Here is a 17,586-nt window from a genome sequence, read left to right as displayed (position 1 = left end):
TTCGCATGTAAATATATATGTCCGTACACACTGCACGCATAGCCCTATAGTGAAGGTCTTTACACAGTCTACCACTATTCTATCTGCCACGCTTGTCCGGTTGGAATAAAGAAGTGGCGTGAGTCGGTAATATGTACCCAGCTCATGTACGCTTTCATATCATCCCTACCTACACCTGTGAATGTTGTCTATGTTCCTATGCATAGTATTGTTATGTTGAAGTGATGAACCTGTGTCAATAAAGGATACACCAGAGGCTAAGACGATTTGTTCCTTGTCATTTATTCACTGTCATTTACTCACATTTACACCACAAAAAATCACATATATATTTCAGGTTGAAATGCACACGGGAGGGTAGTCCACTAGTGGGACACGTAATGTTCATCGCCAACAACCAAGTAACAAAGGCACAATAGGGACAACATGTGTTAAGCTACACAACTGATTTTACATTGTAAGGAGACCTAGGGTCTATCCATGAGGGACAGTGTCAAGATTGTTTTTCATTCCTTCTGAAGCTCCGGGTCTTGTAGACAGCTTTGTGTTTCGGGCGATGCACATCTTTACACCGGGGACTGGGGCTGTAAACACAACGTACAACACCGTGCACAACGCTCAACATACTCTGGGTTCCATGAAAATATCACTACTATAGCCATACCAAACGGTCTGGGTAAGGTCTAGCGCTACCATCCCCTCGGTTCTCAGCTCAGACAGAGGTGGAGATTACAGAGACGATGGATGGAGGTCCTTACATGAAGCTGGACTGCGAATTGTAAGGGTTGACGTTTCTGCTGCTCATGTAGTCTCGAGCTGAGGAGGGTATGGTCACCACATCCGGGATGTCTCTCTGACAATCAACCGGGATCCTTTCGTGCTTCCCCTTTAGGATGGTAGATGTCAGCACCATGGTCACCACGTACATGAGGTAGATTATGATATTGAACACGGCGATAGCGCACTCCATGTTATGCAACCTCTGCTGGTTGCTGATCAGAGGTCGGTACAGCAACTCCATGCAGCCTGCGATCACAGCCATGAACAGCTCAATGTTCATCATGATCAGGCACGTCAGCACGGTCCTGGTGCTATTGGTAGACTCCGGACCCCCGTAGGAGCCCTCGGAGTCGTCCAGTTTCCTTTTGCTCTTGGCTGCGAAGTAGCTGAGCACTATGCTCACCACCATGGCCAGGCAACCGAGCGTGATGAGGGCTATCCCTGCGTGGATGTAAGCGTGCTGGTATTCGGGTCTGCCTTCTGAAGGAGGCGACTGCGTTGCGGCTGAGTCCAGCCGGCCCGTGGTCCTGGTAACGTGCCTGTTGTCAATGAAGTAGAGAACGTTGTTGGGAATGGTGAGAAATCCCACGATGAGAGAGGTGATGACTGCAATGGCACCTCCCAGCTTGCCCCCTGAAACGGACCTTGCTCAGCATGGGGCCGTTAGGTATCGCTGACATTCTGCTGTTAAACAGATCTTTGCTCTTGGATATCAATGACTCGAAGCCTCCAAGGCTTGGTTTCTTGCGATTCATATCTGTTTTAGGGAATCGCTGGCCTCCTCCCTGGGTTCCTAGGTTACCCGGGTTCTCTTTGTCCTTCCTTATTTACTCACGTTGCAAGATTGGGAGTACCCGAACGGTCCTCTTTTCTGTGGTTTTGTTTATCAATGGGATCCGGTTATAGTATCAGCCTACCAATCCTTGAACATTTAATACAATGAAGCTCCAAGACCCCGTGATCGAGTTCTTAGGCTCAGGAGGTGAACGATGTGCGAAGTCTACAGGCGACCACCGTTGGTACAAGGTTCAGGGTATCACCAAAACCATACACTCCATGGTGTACTGCAGGAAGCGGCCATCCGGTCACAACATGATAAGCATGGATCTGTTCACCAGGGTTGTAAAGGACCTGAACGCCAACCCGGAGAGCTCGCTCCAGTGGGTGCCTGAGTATGTAAGAAACCTGAATGCTCCCGAGTCCAAGGGCACCAAGTTCACGGAAGACCTGCTGCAACTGGTGAGGTCTAAAGCCCTGACCCCAGATGCCTGCAGACGCCTGTGGGACAGGAGCCGTATGTCCACCGGTATAGGCGTTGCGGTAGACGCACAGTGCAAGGGACGTGTTCAACGGAAAGAAGAAGATAAGTGACGCGGGGCCCGTGTCTCGCCTCATTCTCACACAGCTCGAGGCCCTGTGCCTGACTCCCATTTGCGCAGGCCTCAAGGTTGCCGGTTTGCCCACGCCCGATATGTTCGGTGAACCCGGATCCTACACGTACCACAACGGCTGTACGCGAGGCTGCAAGGCCATCCGTGACACATGGGGCTCCTACACCGAGGTGGACCTTGTTGCCCACGACACAGTAAATGACAACATAGCGCTGCTGGAGCTCAAGACCAGGAACAACGACATTATCGACCAGACTACCCTGTGGCGATACAACACTCAGCTGTGGCTGACCTGGGTGATGTTCTCGCTCACGTACCCGAGCATGGCAGAGCGGTCAGCCGCATACCTTGTGATAATCAGACCGGGGACCAACCAGGTTACCATACGGAGTTGTTTAAGGCCCACGATATCTAAAAGTATACGCAGCAAGTTCCCGTGGCTCAACTGTTTCTGCACCCAGGTGCTTAATTGTCTAGCCCCTATGTGTGTGAACATGAGAGTCGAAACTCAGCTGGCCTCCTCGGCAAGTAGACGGGTATCCTGGGTAGACCCTAAAGACCTGTGTTATAGGAACATAATGTTCAACCAGGAAAAAATTAAAAACAGGAAGACTGTAGATGGGCCATTGACCTGGGGTTCGGATGATGTCTCTCGTATTGAAATCGACCAAGGTCACGACAAGGAAGATCACGGCTAAGAGGAATAAAAACGTACACGCGGTGTACATTTTACATGTTCACTTTGTATAGTCCTTTAGCAGGACTCTCCCTACGCCACAACACCACAGCAGCAACCAAGCACCAAGGAAAACACTTACCGAACCAGGACTAACATCTCCACACGTAGAGCGTGTAGCCCAACTAGGGCTCATTTGACCAACCCCGGGCCCCTAGCCTAGAGCATTTGTCAAAGGGTGCATAACCACATCCAACCAAGGTGTGCACTGGGCTTACATGTTGGCCAGGTTAGACTGTCCATGGGCACAGACTATAGACCTACTCCATTTGGCTGTTACTCGATCGGATAACGCTTTGAACCGAAATGGGGTTGAAACACAAGGCTATCCACGCAATGCTCGCAAACCCTCACCTGGCACCGTTCGAATTGATCGACAGACCCTGCAAACGACAGGATTGGACTCTGATAGACCATCTCATGGTAATCCACAAAGTGAAGGAAAGTGACTACATCGAGGGTGATTCTCAGGCGTCCATAGTGAACATGGCCAGAACTCTGGCACTTTGCTACATCTCTGAGACTGCAGCCAGCCTGTGTGTAGTGCTCGTAAAGGGACGGCTCCGGGGCCCAGAAACCATCCGTGAGGGAGCTCAGACTCAACCGAACCCCTGTACCTCACATAGAGTTCTGTAAGCGTAATCTGTGCGCCATAGAATACACCATGATGAAGCTGTTAGCCGACATGGGTATGAAAAACGACTTGTTTCTAGTGACCGGTGCCAAGGGAGACTCCTCCGAGGGCGAGCTCCTAAAGGGAACCTCGGTCGATAACCTGGTGTCTTTCCACCAGAAGTACCTGGAGTACCGGGAGTGCCAGGACGACATGTTATTCGCAAACACGCTCGACCGTTTCAAGATCTGAATCCCGCAGAGTGTCAACTCTCCGCCGTAGATCCCGCAGACGGCTCGATAGACAGACCCGAGGGACTCGAGGGCGTCTTTGTGGCGACCTTCGCGGACCCCGAGACTATACAAGTGTCTGTATTGCGGGACGCGTGTCTACGGTGTACCACCACAGAGGCCGACACGCTGCTCGTGGAGTTGGCAAACATTCTGAAGGGTAGTGTGACCGTGTGCACCGGAGATTCAGATGTGGTGGCCGTGCTGACGGCTTGCGGCCGCGAGGGCATTACCATGAGGCTAGACAACAAGAGCTACCACGAGGATCGAGACATGCACATGTCAACCTTTGGAGAGCTGCTGTTTGCCATTCCCGACCACAGCACCCAAAGAAACATGGCATTTGGGGAGCTGGGTTCGAGCGAGAATAGGTTCCGAGTGCTTTCCGACATCTCAGCCGAGGAAGAATACCTGCTCCCGGCGCCTCGAAAACAACACGACGCTTTGGAGGTCATTCTGGATGATCACGGCAATGTCAACTTTAAAGAGAAACTAGCTAGGTACCTTTACCTAGGCGGGATCAGGGATCTCTCTACTGCACCTTTCTGTATAGGTTCTTTGAGTCAACCGCACGGAACAGATTGCACGGTTTGGCCCTGGCTGTAAACAACGGCCGTCTCTGTGCCGAAACAGCCTGTTATATCTTCGAAACCCTGTGCCCCATATCTGACGAGAGTCCGCTATCGAGATCCGAATCGGATAACCCCCCGTCTACCGGCAAGAAGAGGACGATCTCCTGTGTCGAGGGACACCAAGTCCCCGACCTCTACCTAGACAAAGACGCAGAATATAAGGTGGTCCTGATGAAAGAACAGAAACATGTAATGAATTGCCTCAAGCGGTTGAGTAAAGCGTACATGAACGGGATGATACCGAGGGCAGTTACGGACGTTTCTTGAGGTTGAACCGATCAGGGCCCCACTTTTACATGCGCGTGAAAGGAGATGTACTCCGAGAAGAGACAGACCGAACGGAAAAGCTGGCTTTCATGATTCTATGTGGGACCGATTATAACATCGTTCCTATGGGACTAGGGATGAAGAGATTGCTGACCGGAGTGGTGACCAACTACCAGTCATTTTCGTCTTGGTGCAAAGAGGTGAAGATGCTACTGTGGGGAGCAGGATCTCCTCGGGAGTGTGACTATCACACTATGGGTATGAAGCTGGCTGATATCACAAAGATCCCAACAAAGACCCGGTCTAGGTACTGGACAGAGTTGAATTGCGGATTAATGGCTAAGACCATGAAATATGTCTGGGAATTGTGGAACCTGGAGAGGCCTAGACCCGGACCCAACTATGGGTTCTCTGTACACGACGGCGGTGGCATAGTCCGCTTTGACTGTGACACCTCTAATGAAATGGAACCTTGAGGCCGTGATGATGATGTTTTACATGCTGTTCTATATGGACAGCAGAGGATGTGAGGTGACTGTGGTCTGTCTGTACGAAGTGTGTTATGCTGTATACAATAAACTCTATCATACCTATCTGACTGAAATACATCTAGTCTCTTACTCTAGTCTCTTACTTATAAAGCTTGTCATTTGATAAGGTCTGGAACATCACGGGGCCCTTGTCAATGTGCACCACATGTGCCCTAATGTGGACAGTAATGAGGACAACATACGATAACATACATATGACAATATGTATAGGATATACTATACTCGCTAAAGTATACGTGCACATGCAATAACATCTTCTCTGAATGGTCTGAATGGTGTAGTAGATGCACACATACCCATGCTTGGATATATGAGCGAGGATGGACCCAAGATAGGCTGGCATATCAGACCACTTACCACTGTTAGACTGCCTTTGACAATGGAATAATTGTATGGATGTAACCCTCTGGCCTTGAAATGAACAAGGAGACACAGGTGTTTCACTCTTTCCACTCACAGGTGTTTATTTCGTTTGTAGTACACAGATCTTGGTTGGTTTGGTAAAGGACTCAGCTCTACTAGTCAGGCACTACATAACACAAAGACATCTTCCATAGACATTGTTGGCATATCAAACACATGCATGTTAAACGAAAACACTACCAAGGAGATGAAACTCCTATTGGCCTCAGGGACCGTAGTGAAGGGTGTATTGCCCCTGAACAGTTGTTCCAGTGTATTAATCAATGCCATTTGATCTTTTCGGTGTACACGGAACTCTGATTCTTCTTCAGGAAGCAGTTGACCATGATCAATCAGTACTTCTATTGCGGGCATGATACTAGTGATCCTCTGGATGTAGGAACACATCGCAGGCATAGACAGTAAATCGTAGACTCTATCACCAAGTGCGCGTCGCACCTTGGTTGTGAGGTTATATTCGGGAGGATCCGTCCTGACTGAAACAGACACACAGACACATAGAGTACCTTAAGTTAAGAGCGAGTCATGATCAACATATCCAGGCCTTGACTTCACAGTACAGTTGTTTGCACTCACCGAATTTTCCCCCTGGTCCGCACATAAACAGGTCATCATATAGGTAGCGATCTCTCTCACGTATAACCTCGAGGAATCCAAATGCCCGTTCCTCGGTCTTGAGGCAGTGGTCGATTAACTTGTACATCGTCGTGACCCTATTGGTCTTACTGTCATATGACCTGAGTGTATCCCCACCATCCGGGTATCGCGTGAGGACTTGTTCAACGGTACCTCCGATCACTGTATGCCTCTCTGCTATGTCATCCTTGAACCGCTCCAATGTATTACGATACTCCATTATACAGGCTGATGTTGTTTTGTGACCGTGAATAACTATATGTGGTAAAGGGGTTACTCCTTCATATGTGTGACTGTGAATGTATATGTGGTAATGCGTTAATCCTTCATATATATATACCCCATGTCTGGATGAATGGTCTAGTAGAGGTACCCCTGTTTGGATACAAGAGCCATGATCTTGGATCTACCCAACCTCTGCTGAAATATCAGCACCTTTGCCAATTACATACTTGTATAATGTTTGTGGTTACTCAATGCATCATCGGCTAATAAACATCCACAGGCATTATGTGTAGTGAGGTATTCCATCATTTATTTTGTCTCACACATATAAACACAGCAAGGACATGATGATTACAGATATATGTTGTATATAGTGTATTGTATGTACATCCGACAGTTGTGTTGGTGAGAAGAAGAAGAAGAAGAAGAAGAAGAAGAAAAGTCCCAGGGTGTAGAAGGGCTAGGCCGAACGCTGTCTTCCTAACCACAGGTCTCGGTGTCACACGATCTTTTCAGGTTCTGTAGAGTGAAACACAGAGTGGGAGTGAGACAACCGTAACCTGACCACTGGTCACAGTTGCTGCTTTTATATGTACGAACGTAAGATGTCCTTACCCCTTTCCACAGCTCCGATCACCGACACATCTGTAGCGCAGATGACATGTACGTCCTCCTGCATGTTTGTCACATCATACCTCGTATCGCCAAACGAACAAGTCGTGGGAACGTACACAGGGTGGTACAAAGGTGAATGTGGACTCGAACATGGTTTATAAATACGGGACCGTCTGCTACGGGTCCAGTAGGTGATCAACACCAGCCCAAAAACAATTAACAATGGAGCCCCGATCAAGCTGATTTTGAGCCACCCGTCTTTGTTGTTACTCCACCAAGACTTAGTACTGTAGTAGTCGTAGTAGTCAACCATTGTGTCAACTATTGTGAAGAGCTGAGAGCCCACTACTTTGTGTAGCTTACTTGAATCCAAATTTCATGCCCTAGACATATACTTATATATAAAATCACCGATTGTTAGTAGTTTAGACAACCCCACACCTGCACTGACAGTTGTTTATTTTATGTCCACTTTGACAATGACCACTCGCCACACACTATTAGTATATAAAGAATTATTTCATTTTAATATACACAGGTGGCACATACATCGTGACAGTACATTGGAACCGCATTGCAAGCAAATAGCCTTCAGTGTTGTCCATGTTTTAAACAGTGTGCGGTGTCGTTGCAGCTCCATTAAAATCAGTGTAGTCACCCGGGATCACTGTGTTGTTGATCTGTCCGCAGCTGAGGTTAGTTCCACAACCAGGTCAATTTCCTCGAGATAGGTGAAGATCAGACTCATCACAACCAATGTGCGTTTATGGTGATGGGATACAATAATGTCTGCTAGGTCACAAACGTCTAGCCTCTCACTACGTCCGTAGGGAATACGCTCATACCCCTTGATGATTTCCCATGTCAGCAACAGTTTCACTCGTTTCACAGTAGCATCACTGAGGTTCCACATTGTGTCTTGAAATGATGTCTTTATCTCCGGGTTCCAAAGCATATCATACTTCACAAGTTTCTCAAGGCCGTGAGCCTCGAGATCCGACACTTTGAAGTCAGGGTTGTGCCTTTTGAGTATGTGGACCAGAACATCCCAGGCTACATTATTGTTCAGGTAGGCCTCCATCATATGGATCAGCTTCTCGGGGTGTTTCATATCAGGCCTCAGCTTCCTTTTCATCATGGCAATGCTGTCTGTCAGTTTACCATCTAGGCCAAGACCTTTGTGGTCTTGTATAGCTGCCACTACTTTATCATAGACATCTTTATGTCTCATTAGGTAGTTGGCCATTTTGAACTTCTGAGTCAGTTCCATTCTGTCTGTCTGCTCTGGCCTCTCAGAGAGCTGGACATGCAACTGTGTAAATACTGTATGTGATCCTGTTATATCGTTGTATCGGTCCTCCAACCCTGTGTAATACATCCAGACCTTACCGCATGGTGAGAGACAAAGTGGAAAGTGGACAAAGTCTAGAGGTGTCAGCTTCCTGCTTCCCCTGTTTGTCTCCTGGCCTCTAGAGGTCAGCTGTGTTCCCCTTTTGCCTTAGTTTTTCCTCATGTGTCCTAATTAGCTTATCTATGTCACCTGTGCCTTGTTTCCCCTTGAGTATTTTAGCTGTGTGTTTTCCCCTTGTTTCTCACTTGGTTATTGCGTCCTGACTGTGTGTCTCCTGCTTTGTCTCACCGTGTCTGTCCTAGTAAGTTGTTGAAGTTATCTTTAGTTTGTTTTTCTCCCCTCGTGGAGTTGTTTTGTTTTGCCTCCTGTTTTGGAATATTAAATCTACTTGCCTGGAGTATTGCCTTGGGTGTTTCATTTGGGTCCTACAACATTTCCTCTGTGGCTAAGGGGTAGTACCCCCAGCTCTACACATCTGAGACCGGAGTTCTAACCCGGCTTGTGACAGAATAACCAAGTCAATCATGGACCCAGAAACACTCAGTTCCCAGGACCTGTTGGCGGTGATCATTCGACATGAGGCTTCTTTCCAGCGCCATGAAGCCGTTCTCAGCCGACAAGAGGAGCTGATGGCTAGACATTCTCAACTCCTGGCCGAAATGATGAGTTCCCTTCACCAGCTCTTTGAACGCCTCCTTGGTTCTCCTCCTTCCCCCCGGTCACCTCCCAGTGACGACAGGCCTTCTCGGTTGGCGGAGCCCCGACTACCACCTCCCAAGCCCTTTTCTGGGGATCCAAGCTCTTGTCAGGGTTTCCTCACCCAATGCTCCCTCACCTTCGAGCTCCAACCCTCAAGTTTTCCCACAGACCGTTCCAAGATTGCCTACCTCATTACCCTTCTTTCAGACAAGGCGCTCGCCTGGGCCTCTGCGGTGTGGCAGTCCCAGGAGGCCTGTTGTGACTCCCACGCTGCATTTGTAGAAGAATTCAAGCGGGTGTTCGATCATCCTGTCAGTGGGCGGGAGGCTTCCAAGCGCCTACTGTCTCTCCGTCAGGGCCCCCGAAGCACGGCAGATTTTGCCATTGAGTTCGAACCATAGCAGCAAGGAGCGGATGGAATGATGAAGCGCTGAGGGTCTGCTTTCAGGGAGGGTTATCTGAGCCCCTTCAAGATGAGTTAGCCACCCGTGAACCAGCTGAAGATCTCGAGTCCCTCATAGCCTTGGCCATCCGCCTGGACAATCGTCTAAGAGAGCGGAGAACGGCTCGCCGTCAGGTGTCTCAGTCCCAAGTTCCTCTGAGCAGCTCTGTTTCTCCTGTTTGGACTCCGTCATTCAGAGCTGCCCCGGCTCCTGAACTGCCCCAAGATTCCCCGGAGTGCATGCAGTTATGCCGTTCCAGGCTTTCTTCCAACGAAAGGGAACGTCGCATGAGGGAGCGTCGGTGCCTCTACTGCGGGGTTGCCGGCCACTTCCGCTCCACTTGCCCCGAGCTTTCGGGAAACGCCTGTCCCCACCCAGCTACAGGAGGGTTGTGATGGGGAAAAATTAGAGCTCCTCCTACTAACGCGGTCCCTAGCTATTCCAGCCACTCTGTCCTGGGAGGGCCACCAGCATCGGGTCCAGGCTATGATCGATTCCGGTGCCGCAGGTGATTTTATGGATGTAACCTTGGCTAAGGAACTTAAGATCCCTACCCAACTACTTCCTCAACCCCAGGCAGTTACAGCCTTAGATGGCCGACCTCTGGAACCAGGAAAAGTTACTGAGGCGACTCAGTCCCTGCGACTTACCATCTCTCAACACCAGCAGGAGGAGACCTTCTATCTCATTGACTCTCCCGAGTATCCTATTATCCTGGGTCACCCTTGGCTATGCAGACATAATCCCCAGATCGACTGGCCTACTGGCACCATTCTTAGCTGGGGTCCCACTTGCCAACTCACCTGCATGCTTCAGAGTTCCTCAGCCCCTAGTACCCAGTTTCAAGAGTCTGTTGACGTCTCCCGAGTCCCCAGTGTTTACCATCGGTTCAAAACAGTGTTCAGCAAGGCCCGGGCTACTGCCTTACCGCCTCATCGCACTTATGACTGTGCCATTGATCTACTCCCTGGGTGCTGCCCTCCTAGAGGTCGGATCTTTTCCTTGTCCTCCCCGAGCACGCAGCTATGGACACTTACATTAAGGAGTCCTTGGCAGCCGGCCTCATCTATGCCTCTACTTCCCCGGCTGGGGCGGGCTTTTTTTGTTGAAAAGAAAGACGGGGGTCTGAGGCCTTGTATTGATTACCGGGGACTCAACAAGATCACGGTTCGGAATCGATACCCTCTTCCTCTCATGGCCACTGCTTTTGAGCTGCTTCAAGGGGCTTCCATTTTTACTAAGCTGGATCTCCGCAATGCTTACCATCTCGTAGCGGATCCGGCCAGGAGACGAATGGAAGACGGCGTTCAACACGCCCACGGGACACTATGAATATCGGGTGATGCCGTTCGGGCTCACCAATGCCCCCGCAGTATTCCAAGCCCTGATTAATGATGTTCTCCGGGATATGCTTAATCTGTTCGTCTTCGTGTACCTGGACGATATCCTCATCTTCTCGAGGTCACTGAAGGAGCATGAGGGGCATGTTAGCCGGGTACTCCAGAGGCTCCTTGACAATCACCTCTACGTTAAGCCTGAGAAGTGTGAATTTCATGTTTCTCAGACTCAGTTTCTCGGGTTTATTGTCACTCCCGGGCACCTAGAGATGGATCCCAAGAAGGTCAAGGCGGTCCACGATTGGCCCACACCTGCCACGGTCAAGGAGGTTCAACGGTTCATTGGCTTTTCTAACTTCTATCGGAAGTTCATCAAGAATTTCAGCTCGGTGGTAGCCCCCTTGACGACGCTTACCAAGGGAGGAGGGACCAAGATTCACTGGGGTCCGGAAGCAGCAGGGGCCTTCGAGGATCTCAAGCGCCGCTTCACTTCTGCTCCGATTCTGGTGACCCCTGACCCAGAGAGACCTTTCGTGGTGGAGGTGGACGCCTCAGAGGTGGGGGGTGGGAGCCGTCCTGTCACAGAGGGGGTGCGGATGGGAGATTACACCCTTGTGCCTTCATGTCTCGCCGCCTGTCTGAGGCCGAGCGCAACTACCACGTGGGGGATCTAGAGTTGCTTGCGGTTAAACTGGCCTTGGAAGAGTGGCGCCATTGGCTTGAGGGGGCTCAGCACCCTTTCCAGGTTCTCACAGACCACAAGAACCTGGAATATCTCCAACAGGCTAAGCGGATGAACCCTCGGCAAGCACGATGGTCCCTTTTCTTTAATCGATTCCAGTTCATCCTGACTTACCGACCTGGCACCAAGAACGTCAAGCCGGATGCTCTGTCTCGAGTCTATTCTCCCGAGGTACAAGAGAAGCCCTTGGCATCGATTATTCCGAGGTCTAGGATCGTCGCACCTCTTCAGTGGGAACTAGAAAGAGGGACGAGAAGCTCTTGCCCATGAGCCCGATCCAGGCGGTGGTCCTGCCGGTCGCCTGTACGTTCCTCTCTCGGTTCGGGCCCGCGTCTTGCAGTGGGGTCATGAGTCGCCCTTGACATGCCATCCTGGCAGTGCTCGCACACTGGAGTTCCTCCGACGGCGGTTTTGGTGGCCGTCCATCAAGAAGGACGTGCAGGTCTACGTTGAGGCCTGCCCTGTGTGCAACCAGGGAAAGTCGACACGCCAGCGACCCCAGGGACTGCTCCATCCCTTACCTGTTCCTCGAAGGCCATGGTCACACCTTTCGCTGGACTTTGTTACGGGACTTCCTCTATCCCAGGGCAACACCGTCATCCTTGTGGTGGTAGACCGTTTCTCTAAGGCTGCCCGGTTTATTCCCCTGCCCAAGCTGCCCTCGGCTAAGGAGACTGCTGAGCTCCTCATGAACCATGTCTTCCGGATATTTGGCATTCCCCTGGACGTGGTCTCTGACCGAGGTCCCCAATCTCGTCCCGGTTTTGGGGGCCTTCTGCAGGCTTATTGGGGCCACAGCCAGCCTATCGTCAGGATTCCATCCAGAGTCTAATGGCCAAACGGAACGGATTAATCAGGATCTGGAGACCACCCTGCGGTGTATGGCGGCCAGTAATCCCACGTCTTGGGCCACCTATATCATTTGGGCTGAATATGCCCACAACACCCTCCAGTCCTCAGCCACCGGATTGTCCCCCTTCGAATGCCAGTTCGGTTACAACCCTCCTTTGTTTCCAGAGGAAGAGGCGCAAGTTGGTGTTCCCTCGGCCCAGCGCTTTGTCCAACGCTGTAGGCGGACCTGGAAGAAGGCCAGGTGTACCCTCCTTCGGACCTCCCAGAGATACCAAAGTCAGGCTAATCGCCACCGCCGGACGGCCCCTAGTTTCCGAGCTGGTCAGAGAGTTTGGTTGGCCACTAAGAACTTGCCCCTCCGGGTCGAATCCAAGAAGCTTTCCCAGAGATACATCGGCCCTTTCCGCATTTCTAGAAAGGTTAACCCTGTGTCGTATCGTTTAGTTCTGCCTCGCTCCCTTAGAGTTAACCCCACTTTCCATGTTTCCTCCTTAAACCTGTCTTGTCTTCTCCTTTTGCCCCCCCACACAGACCCCCGCCACCTCCCAGGATCATAGACGGCCAGCCAGCCTACACAGTCCGCCGGATACTGGACTCCCGGAGGGTCCAGAACTCTCTGCAGTATCTGGTGGACTGGGAGGGCTACGGGCCAGAGGAGCGCTCCTGGGTTCCAGCCAGGGACATCCTGGACCCAGGGTTGATCCGAGATTTTCGCACCCTGGGGCCAGGGTGTTCTGGAAGGAACGTCAGGAGTCGTTCCTAGAGGAGGGGGTCCTGTCAGCTTCCTGCTTCCCCTGTTTGTCTCCTGGCCTCTAGAGGTCAGCTGTGTTCCCCTTTTGCCTTAGTTTTTCCTCATGTGTCCTAATTAGCTTATCTATGTCACCTGTGCCTTGTTTCCCCTTGAGTATTTTAGCTGTGTGTTTTCCCCTTGTTTCTCACTTGGTTATTGCGTCCTGACTGTGTGTCTCCTGCTTTGTCTCACCGTGTCTGTCCTAGTAAGTTGTTGAAGTTATCTTTAGTTTGTTTTTCTCCCCTCGTGGAGTTGTTTTGTTTTGCCTCCTGTTTTGGAATATTAAATCTACTTGCCTGGAGTATTGCCTTGGGTGTTTCATTTGGGTCCTACAACATTTCCTCTGTGGCTAAGGGGTAGTACCCCCAGCTCTACACATCTGAGACCGGAGTTCTAACCCGGCTTGTGACAAGAGGTCCCATAGATGCTGTTACTTACCATTTTATACATCTCAACCTAGGTTCATGTAGACTACCCACAGCTGCAAGTCATGGCTGTACACGTATACCTCAAGAGATGGAATCAATGTCACCTGAGTGACAAACTCAAGGATGTCACATTCGATAGGTTCCTAGCCATCCCAAACAAACAGGTGATGGCTGCATACGGAGAAGTTTTCGCTAAGCACCATCGAACCTTTGCGATACTCTACGAAAAGCGCTGATGCAGAAACTGTTGGTAGATCGGACAGACGCTGTTACACCTACGCCATGGAAAAGTACAGGCACAGATCCCAGCGGTCTAGCGTCGACCATGAAGAGACTATCGGTCAAGGATCGACTGAGGCGTCAGGAGAATATTCTTCAACTCTTCACCCCGTGACACAGACATGGGTTCCACTGTCACCAACTGTGAGCGACGTGTCTCCGCAAGGGACCGAATGGGGGTCCCGTGGAGAGCCAACAACTGGAGGCGAGAGAGAGGATTCAGATTGAGACCGGTGCACAGGATGGGTAACAAGCACTCTGAGTGTACTGGTACCAACATGGTCACTGGCAGACACAGTAGCCATAGAGCTCACCCTCATCGACCTCACCCTCATAGAGAACGTTCACGTCGAGGCGGATACCCTGGGCACAGAGCTAACATGTTGAGATTCAGAAACAACTACAATGACTGACCTGATAATGGCTGACTGAGGGCGCAGCTCTCAGGCAGGCATATGCGTATGTGTGATCGGGTCCTTGTATTGTGACAATATGTGAAAATAAAATGATGTCTACACAGAGGTGTGACTGTGAGCAGTTTATTTATTTCAATTAATTCTTTACATGTCAATGCAATACTCGACAGTACACTACATAGGGATAGATATACCAAATCTCCACTCACTACACACGGTCAAAAGTGGTATATATAAAGGTGTGTATTCAACATGTATATTCTAAATTGACATTCACAAAAGAGGACATGAAACCTGCCTATCTAACTGCCTATCACAGAGAAAGACAGTCCATCCCTGGGGGTGTGTGGAGCTATAGCACTTCAGCCCAGTCCTGTAGCCCTCTGAATGTGTCAACAATCTTCTTCCATAATGCTGACCAACATCTCTGACCTCTTTTTTTTACCTAGCGGAACGGCTTTATTGTCTTTATAAAGAAAGACTGAGTGGACTGTCCATACCGGGCAGCCTGACAGGGGGTTCCCATTACCTACAATGGTGGCGGAACTTATGTCTGTCATCCGTCTACCTGTGCCCCCACACTTTAACTCTCCACAAAAGCACTCTGGGTTATTGCTCCATACAGCATACTCAGAAATGTGATAGGAAGTACATTGTCATAGGGCGTGGTGCTGTAGACAAGTCTGATACGGCTTAGTCCTGTTGATGCTACTTTCACAGGCGGGGCACAGTCCTCTCTGCCACCAGGAGCTGTTTAACTTCTTGCTCTGCCCTTTGGAGCCTGACACTCACACACCTCACCAACCCTTTGATCCACCCAATGCTGTACATCAATAGCACCTCTATAGGAGTATGATGATTAGTTAAATACAAACTCCAGAAGAACTACATATCCATCCAAGCCACCACATATCAGACCAATGTTAGTTCCAGCCGTTCAGACCCTGACTGTGATACCCAACCTCGGCTGACCCTATGGCTGGATGAATGGGATGCTAATCCAATATAGTCAATGACAAGGAACCCCCCAGTGTAGACATGGCACAAGAATAACTGAATACGCGCTGACTTGTACTTGGGTTGGAACTTGAAGTATTGGAGTTGTGTGGTTTGAACTTTGTCGCAACCTTGTAACCACCATGCCATGTCTCTATCTTCCCGAGCGCGCAATCTACACTCTCGGGAGAGATCATCTCCAGGACTCACAGCTACAAGCCATTCAGGTGGAACTGAACATGCTGGGTGTTGTGCTGCGGGATGTCTCACCACCTCGTCGGCCTCGTATTCACGATGTGAACAGCGATTTGCACGATACAGTGTCACCTGCGAGGACATTGTACTGCTCAGGAAGCTCTGACAAATCATGCTTTCTGCAGATATCAGGACTATTGTTATAACATTATGATTTATTATTCCTGCAGGGATCCTCCACCTGATACAACACTTCCCATGTTATCATGCTAAACGAGTGGCATCTCCGTTTCCCGTCTACTCCCCCACCTAAGCTTATCACGCATAGAGCGACAGCTTCTTTTCTCTAGGATATCTTCACAGTACCACCCGTCAAGTTCCACCCTGCGGGCGTAATGTACTCAATGTTCCAGTTTACGTGTGCAACCCTGCCACATTATTTGTGTTGGTGGACCCAAAGAAACCATAAGGGCATCGTTGAATGCCGGTCGGTTCAGCTCAGAAATTCTCCAGAGTCCCTACATTAACCTCACACTTTTTTACCTTTTCTTGATCGAATCAAGTACTCGTGGTTCCAGTGGATCAATTGGTGTGTAGTTCTCAAACGTGTTCTGATTATAATCTATACTAAGCACCTAAAGGTCTTGTTGCTTACTCAAAAGAGCAATGCAGCGGACCCTTGGAGATGGTGGCACCATCCCTGCGAAACGAAACGGGCTTGAGTTACACACTGACTGAGGTGATCGGTTTCTATCATGAAACAATCATACTTTTGTTTTCTTGACAAACCTCTCTCAGCCCAGGTTGTGTGTTGATATTGTCTTTGTTATTAAATAAAACCTGTGTGATGTGCCAAGGCTTATACCAATTATTACTATAAATCAGTGTGTGTTATGTTAAATGCGTGTCTGGGGTACCCCACATATATGAGGCCAGTTCCTATTATTCTTCTGTATCTGACCAGGACTGGGGTTTGTGTAACATCCTTGCATGTGTCTTGTCAAGAGGACCAGAAGAGTCCTCCGGTACGGAGTGCGTGTATGTGTGCTCGCGATGATAGCCAACCTCAACGTGCAAGATCCTCCAACCCACGAAGTCACTGGATGTGGGCAGACTGAGGATGGAGGCTGTCAGCTGAGAGAAAGAGATGTTAGGTTAGAGGCCTAAGCCAGAGTAGCCCGGAGACAAGCAGCAGAAGGAAATGTGGCATTGGTAGGTGAGGCTGTATGGTAGGGAATACAAAAGCTGCCACACCTTAAGTTGTCTACCCGCACACCATATATGAACTGCAGATTGTGTACAAAGGAACTGAACACATTCTTCAAAGCCTGTGAGACGAGAGCCTTGAGGATCAAGCTGTCAGAAGCCGCCATACGCAAGGATGCAGAACTACGTGAGCCGCGCAAGACAGAGAGACTCACACCCTCACTTAGACTAGGTAGGAAGAGCCTTGGCCTTATCGGTGTCGCTCCCGGAGGACACCATGTTAAAACCTGGTCAATTTATCACTGTCGGGGTGTTACACAAGCTATTTAAGGAATCAGGGTAGGCGATAAACTGGCAGTGGTTCAGTCTGATGGTGGAGAATATGAACACCCTGCTATATCAACTGAAGGTATCATCAAACACACTTTGGCTTCTTAACCCTCGTGCATAATAATAAATACAAATCTACAGACAGAAATTAGACACCTGAGGATTTTCGTGGCTGCTATTTTAGTCATAGAGCTCACCCCTTTTGCGTTGATGAGAAGTGCTGCTAGGGCTCCAAAATGTTCTAAGCAGTGCGGGCAGGGAGGAGTGACCCACGGCATCTCTATACCACGAGCAAGCACATGTACAGCTCGTAACACTGTTACTACAGAACCAACATTGTCAACCCCATCTGAGGGTGTTATG

This window comes from Coregonus clupeaformis, chromosome 20 (genome assembly GCF_020615455.1).
Source record: "Coregonus clupeaformis isolate EN_2021a chromosome 20, ASM2061545v1, whole genome shotgun sequence".
In the NCBI taxonomy this organism is placed as follows: domain Eukaryota; kingdom Metazoa; phylum Chordata; class Actinopteri; order Salmoniformes; family Salmonidae; genus Coregonus; species Coregonus clupeaformis.
Note: the sequence above shows the minus strand (reverse complement) of the source record.